Here is a 7,945-nt window from a genome sequence, read left to right as displayed (position 1 = left end):
TGTAGACACAAGCTCTAACATCCCACCCGGCCTCGCTGAGACTCATAGACATGTCTTTATGGAAAAGGCATTTAGTCAATCTGCAAGAGTTGCCCAAGTCCTAACAACCTCAGCACAGCCGAAAGCCCAAGTCCCAAAGCTCCTCAGAAATGTAAGGTACCTCTTAGCTGCCGGCCTCTGTACAAAAGCAAGCAAAGTTAAATACATCCAATATTCAATAACATACAATAAACATTTCCATTTCAAAAGGTACAAGCCACATGAATAATATGCTGTTTGGAAGACAGCACTATGTATTGCAACAAATATTATGCAATTCATATTACCTTGTTAAGTGAACGTCTGTATCACTTGTAATTTTTTGTTTTAATTCTAAGTTGTACTCTCTTTAAAAAGAAAAAAGAAAAACAAAAGCTATAAGCAGAGGGATACAAAGGATTGGGATCAAAGCAAGTCCAAAACCCAGCAGGGCAAACGTTAAATTTTATAGTTTCATGGGTCACATCTGAGACAATCTGTGGCGAGGTGCGAGCTTCGCAGGCCTGGGTAACTCCACCCCTACAGCACTTCTGGTGGTTACAGCTCCCCTAGTGTCTCTCTTGGGCCCATTCTGCTGTCTTCTTGCAGGTCTACTCAGACAATAGATGTTGCTGGGCTTCTGTAAACTTCTGGGGCCTCCATTGCACTGTTGGCTTCACCCTCACAGCTTCACCACTGACCTCTCAGAGGTACACTGCACGGCCTCCCCGGCCTTTTGAAATCAGGTTGGAAGCCTTCTTAACCCCACAACTCTTGCATCTTGTATGCACCTGAACTCAGGGCCATGCGGATGCTGCCAAGGTCTGCTGCCAGTTGTAGCCGCAGTCAGGCTTCCCTCTCTCGGCTGTGGGGATTAGAGTGGCCAGATCACTGGGCATTCTAAATCTAATTCTGAGGAACAAATTCTCTAGGCTGCTTCCATTCTGGAACACAGCACTGCCACTGCCATTTTGGAACAGGGTGCTCTGTGGCTTTCTCCTCAAAACAAAGTCTTTCACATTCACAACACTGAGGCTGCCATACATGGAGACTTGCTGCTTCCTGTAATGCCTGCAGGCTATTTTTACGTTGTTTTGTTTCTTACCAACAACTGAGATTTCCTCAGCTCTGTCTTTGCACCCACAGCTTCACTGAAACTTCCTTTCTGGCCTGTTACGGTTTGTGTCTAGGTGTCCCCCCAAAGCCTCATGCAGTCTTGGGGCAGCCTCTGGAGTTTGTGATTGATTACTCTGGGTGTGGATGCTGCACCCACCCTGGGGCAGGTAATTTGCATTACAGTGTAAGGAGGGGAGAGAAGCCAGCTGCTTGAGCTGCTGCTACCCCTCCCTTGTGCTCTTGCTCTTTGCCGCCACCATGAAGGGTTGCTTTCTGCTGCTCTGTGTTGGACCCAGCTGAATATGGACTGAAACCTCCAGTGACTGTGAGCTAAATCAACCTTTCCTCCCTTCATTTTGGGAGTCAGGTATTTGTCCCCGCAAAGAGAGAAGAGTAACCAAGATATGGCCAAACTCAAAACATTTAAATAATCGTGCTGGGCTGTCTGCTCTTGATTCTCAACAGAGATCTGGCTGCAGGGTCCTAACAACAGCCATGCCACTACCTCAATGTTAGACCTCCTTGACATTTCTACTGCCAGATTAGTTCATTAGTCTGCAACCCTTAATCTCAGCCTCAAGCAAAATCTCTGCACACAGCCAAGCTTGCTGCCAAGTCATAACATACATTGTCTAAAGTTCAACAGTCAGCACAATCCTTCTTTTCAGCAGAAACCTCTCAAGTTTTGTGGGTTTTTTTTTGTTTTGTTTTGTTTTGTTTTGTTTTGTTTTTTTCAGAACCAGGGATTGAACTCAGGACTTTGCACTTTCCAGGGAAGTGCCTATTCTACTGAGCCATCTCCCCAGCCCTATGGTTTATTTGTTTTTCCCCTCCCTCAAAGCCTCATGCAATTATGGGGCAGACTTCTAGAGTTTGTGATTAGCTCATAATCCACTGGGATTATGGGTGTGAGTGCTGCTGGGATTAGGGGTGGGAATACTGCTCGCAGCCAGGGAGGATAGCCTGAATGCAACTTAAGGGAGACAGACTTCCTCTCTGCAGCCTCTGCTGCTGCTACTTCTCCATTTTGCTCTCTGCTTTTGCCACCACCATGAAAGGTTGCTCTCTGCCATGTGCCGCTCTGCCTTAGAGCCAGCTAAGTGTGGACTGAAACCTCCAGTGACTGTAGATTAATAAAGCTTTCTTTCCTTCATTATGAGGGTCAGTTATTTGTCCCAGCAATGAGAGAAAAGCATCTGACACAGAATTTTGTACCAAAGAAATGGTGTCTTTTCTGTGGCTAAGCCTGCCCATGTGGATTAGTAGATTTGGGGAATGGCTTATGGGAAAAGATAGGAAAAGTTTGGAGATGTTACCTACACACAAAGCACTGGAACAGCTTTGGCTGCTCTGTAGGGAGATTCTGGTCAGAGATCAGAAGACCAGAAGGCTGATAGCCTGCCTGTAAGGACCAGGCTGGGGAGGTTTCTTCTGGGAAGAAGGACTGCATTATTTGGTGGACTCCAGATGATTTGTATTTTGGCTTGGCAGATAATTTGTCTGCATTTTGCTCATGTCCAGACTTCTCCTGAGACTGAGATTAAGCATGATGGACTGATTAGTCTTTCAAAAGAAATCTCAAAGCAGCCAAATATTGAGTGAGTGGCATGGCTATCATTGGGGGCTGTTAGTAAGATTTATGTTGAGAATCAAGACCAAAGAGCCCAGCACTATGATTTAAAATGTGAGTTTGGCCAGAAAGAAAGCTCCAATAAAGCTGTGGCCTGCAAAGATAGAGCTGAGAGGATCTCCATTGCTGGGAAGGAGCCAGAGAATGGAAAGGATGGCCTGAGGGCATCGCAGGAGGCAGCAGGTATCTGCTCTTTGCAACCTCAGAATTTCAAAGGTCAGAGACTTTGCCTTGGGGAAAAACCCTCTGAACCCCATGTTCCAGAATGGCATCAGTGGCCACACCAGGTTCCAGAATAGCACCAGCATGGAGAATTCATTCCTTGGAATCAGGGTCAGAGTGCTCAGTGATCCAGACACTCGATGCCTACAACCAAGAGAGAAGGAAGGCTGGCTGTTGCTCCGGCTGGCAGCAGACCTTGTCATCATCTACGTGGAGTTGATTTCAGGCATATTCAGAATGCAGGAGTTCTGAGGTTAAGAAGACTTCTACCTAGATTTCAGAAGAAGGCCTGGGAGACCAGGCAGTGCGCCCCTGAGAGGGCAGTATGTAAAGCTGTTATTGAGAAGCCTATTCAGTGGAAGCCCCAGAAGTATGGAAAAGCCAGGAACAGGGATCTTCTAAGGGAAACTGCAAAGAGGTAGCAAAGCTACCCTGAGAGAGAAGCCACTGGAGCTACCACCAAGTGTGCCACAGGGGCAGAACCACATGAAGCTTACAATTTGCCACAGATTGCTTCACATGTTCCATGTGGAACTACAGTACTTAACATTGGCCCTTTTGAATTCTGAGAAGGATTCTTCTTTTTTCCGGCTGACTCAGGCTACCTATGCTGAAATTGTTGGGAGTTTTGCAACTCTTAGAGATGGACTAAAATGTCTTTTTCATAAAGGGATGTGCATGAGTCTTTGGGGATCCAGGGGTGGAATGTTATGGCTTGTGTGTATTTGTCCTCCCTAAAGCCTCATTCAATCATGGGACAAACTTCTAGAGTTTGTGATTAACTCAAGATTCACTGTGATTACGGGTGTGAGTACTGCTGGCAGCCTGGAGTGGCTAGCCTGATTGCGACTTCAGAGAGACAGATTTCCTCTCTGCAGCCACTGTTGCTGCTCCTCCTCCATTTTGCTCTCTGCTCTTTGCCATCACCATGAAAGACTGCCATGTGCCACTCTGCCTTGGAGCCAGCTGAGTATAAACTGAAACCCCTAGTAATTGTAAGCTAAATAAGCCTTTTGAGTGTTGGGTATTTGTCCCAGCAGCAAGAGTAATTGAGGTAGCTCTTTACAGCAGAATTTCTATTATCCTTTTGGGCTGACCAGCCTCTTCTGCACTTTGAGAAGAATTTCTCATACAGAACAGCCTAAGGCTTTCCAGCTCTACTCTTTCAGGTAACATCTCTGAATCTTTCCAATCTTTGTCACAAGCCATTCCCAAGAGGCTCTTGAACAACATGGTCAGGTAGTCACAGGAATGACCCCACTCTTGGTACCAAATTTGGTCTTTGTTATCCTTCTCTGTTGTTGAGACAAAATACCTAATGCCCAAAATTAAGGAAGAAAAAGGTTCATTTAGTTCATAGTTTGTGCAGGTTTCAGTCCATAATCAATAGCTTCATGGTAGATGGCATATGGCATAGGGACAACAGTTCATAGTGGTGGAAGTTTCAAAAGCAACAAGTGCAAAAGAGGGAAGCAACACTCTCTCCCCCACCCCCTTATACTGTAGGCAAGCTACCTACTTTGGGTGAGTGTAGCACTCATATGCCCCAACCCAAGCACTAGACAATAAACCAGTCAAAGACTTTAGATTCAGCCACTTTCAAAAAGCCTGCCCTCCATGACCACATGAGACTTTAGGGGGACCTCTAGACACAAACTATAGCATTAACCAATGTAAGTTACAGTCTCTGATGATACAACTCAGGCATCAATATTTTGTACCTCTCCAGATTGTTCCATGTGTTAAAGAGCAGCAGAGAACCAGCTAACAAACCTGCTGGCCCATTCCATGAGCTGGAGAACAATAGTGGTTGCACTGAAAAACTTCCTTATAGAGACACAGCTTGGACAGCTATTAGCATTGTCAGCAAGCATGATTCAAGTGCCTGTTGTGTATAAGATAATAAAGCTTCCTTTTTCAGAAGATCCTTTAAATTCCCCCAAAATCCACTCACACAGATATCCTATGGCTCCAGCTACTGGGGTGTACTGTTTGAGTTCATAATTTGAGATTGTGGGATGACATCCGTGTCTCCTATGTCGAGCTGCCAGTGAAGCTTCATCTCAGGAGAAATCACTGTGCACAACTTTGCTCTGATGCACACTTCTGAGGAAAGGAGGGAAACACTGAGAATAATTAAAAGGGAATGAGGAAGAGTGGGGCTCCCTGAGGAAAGTGCTCCTGCCAGAGCCAGGAGAAGTGGATGTCTGAACAAATGAGAGCTCAGGGGCTCCAAGCCAGAATCCTCTTCCGTGTGACAGGGGAGGGTCTCTATAAGAGCCTCCATTTAGATATATTAACACAGTTTTCCATCAAAGGGATTATTCTCATTTTACCTGTCTTTAAATCCCAAGAAGCTCATGACATGGCTTGTGATTAATCACCGTGACAATCATCAAGGAAATTAGGATGTGTGCTTCTACCAGTTCCACTCAAAGATTGCCTTGCTTGTGTCCGTGCGATGCCCAATCCAAGCGTCGGTGAGACTGCGGGGAAAGCTGGCTTCATTCCTCAAATCCCTTTTTGCCATTAGACTGTGAATCAAAAGGCAGCCTGCCATTGTGTGTAAGTTGGAGTGATAGTAATTAGGATGACCTAGAATTCCTTACAAATCATTTTATTTTAAGAGATACTGGTTTATACTCTTGCTGTCTTGCCACTGTCACTCTTTGTGCAGAATACACCGAAAGGATGCATGATCCTAGCGACTTTCTCAAAATGGTATCAAATGCAAAGATAGATTGATTGACAATACACCCACAGAGGAGAGAGGGCCTGCTGCCATTCATGGAATGAATAAATAAATATTTTGTAGGTCAGCAGCCTTGATGTTCCCAAAGGCCACTAAGAACTCGGCTTTTAACAAAGTTGTTATGGTGTTTACCTGCCTTTTTATGATGAAGTGATTATGTCATTTGATTCTGTTTCATGAATTTTACATTTCTTCACATACAAGCAGTGGATTTGTTCTTCCTTGATAAAAAAGTATTCTATCCTAGCATAAAAGAAAAGCACACAAGAAGGAAAACAGCTTGTGGCTGGGCCACTATTTGTGGGGATAAAGCAGAGTATAACAGTAGGAATTTTGGAATGCAAAAAAAACTAGAATTAGTAGCAATAAAATAGGAAGTAAAGATGATGTGAGAGAAAGAGACTGAGGAAAACTTTAGTGCCTTATTTGCTCACAATTCACAGCAAAAGATCAAAAAGAAATATTTAAAGATGATAAATCAATTAACTGTAACGAAGTACATAGTATAATGTCATAAGTATAGGCTCTGGTTTCTGAAGTTCTAAAAAAAAAACCAAAACCTCCACCTCACATAAAGTTTAGTGACTCTGCAGATACATCTTCCTGCAGACCCACACAATATGTGGGTGCATACAAACATACTGATAATACATGCAATATGCTGATAATAGCAATGTATGCTATTATACAGTACTATATAAAGCAGATAATGTTACTGTCCATCTTCAGGGCTAGCAACTGTATCATATGGGTGTCTGCATCCTCCTTCACCATACCTGCTTCCTATGGCATCATATACCTCCTTGTCTGAGTTGAATCTCCTCCCTCTTTGAGAAACCCTGTTAGTCATTATTAACGCCTTCAATTGCATAAAGCCTAACCCAAATGTATCTTTGTGCTCTGTTTCAAAGCCAGATCATTAACACCTTTAGGTCCTTGAGCAGTTGCATAGACCCTGTCTGCCTCGCCATGGAAAATATACTGCTTCTAGGAATAAGACACTGGAGGCCTCATGGGGTGAGAGAGGACATTACTTTGTCAACTACTCCCAGTGACGGATGTTTCCACTGCAAGGCTCCCTAGGATCCAAGCTCTCTTGTTGGTTCTTTCTCTTACTAATGGTATTTGCTGGCACCCTAAGATGAAGAGGTTTGAAGCGATATGTATTGTCTCATGGTTTTTGTGGCTCAGGAACAAAGGATGAGACGTTAGACCTTTTGGTTTAGAGTCTCTCCCAACTCTCAACCAAAGTGGTAGCTGGGACTGGCTCTATTCAAGAGCTCACACGGGGTCCTGTTGCCAGTCAGCCTAAGGTTCTTGTCCAGCTCCAATTCACATGGAAATAATGAATCAGTGAAGTACAGCTCGGCAGGCAGCCTTGATGCCACCAGATACACCAGGGAATGCTGGCTGATGGCCCCTCATAGCCAGCTGCTGGTCACTGCCTCTGCCAGCTGTTGCTGTCTGATGCCAGCTTGTGCTGGCCACCACAGGACAACGCTGCCAAGGGCTGGGTCTCTGATGTTGGCCTTTGTTGGTTGCTGGCTTCTAGAGCTCTTTGATAATAACAGCTCATTGTTTATTCATCTTTCCTTGGAAACTGGCCACTCTGTTTACACTACTCAGGATAGAAGTCCCAGGTAGATTTACAGAACTTTTGGAGGCCACATTCACAAGAAATCAATCATAAGAGGTTTGCAGCAAGCAACAACTCTTTCTTGTACCAGGGTCTGTGTAGCAGTGGGCAGGGGAGAACAGACAGGGGAGAGAGTCCTCCTGTACTAGCCATATCCACCTGGAGAAGTGGCTGGGAGTGCTGCTTGTGTAGCAGGTGCAGGCCCAGATCTGTGAGCACACGTGCAGAAGCAGAAATCTGAAGGCTTACTGCAAATATTGAGTATGAAAATAAGGGACCCGGTCCCTGTTTCCTGATCTCAGGCACCCGCAGATGCCTTCTGTGTTCTCACAAAAGACACGGCATCCTCTGAAGTGGCTGGAGTCATCTGGGAGTGGTGCCACGCGGCCTGACTGCACTCATGTTGCAGTGGAGAGTGCTGTTTTATAGCCAGGGGGATATTGAAGCAAGTCGTCTCAATCACTGGGGTGCAAAGTGGAGCAAAGGGAGGGGAGCAAAGTGAGAGGGGCATGCTGGCTGCCCGACCAGCCAAAACCCCTCAGCCAGCACAGGGAAGACTGAGAGAGGCAGG

The sequence above is a fragment of the Octodon degus genome, unplaced genomic scaffold, assembly GCF_000260255.1.
Source record: "Octodon degus isolate 3935 unplaced genomic scaffold, OctDeg1.0 scaffold00129, whole genome shotgun sequence".
NCBI lineage: Eukaryota > Metazoa > Chordata > Mammalia > Rodentia > Octodontidae > Octodon > Octodon degus.
The sequence above is the reverse complement of the archived record's forward strand: the minus strand, read 5'-3'. Positions refer to the sequence as shown.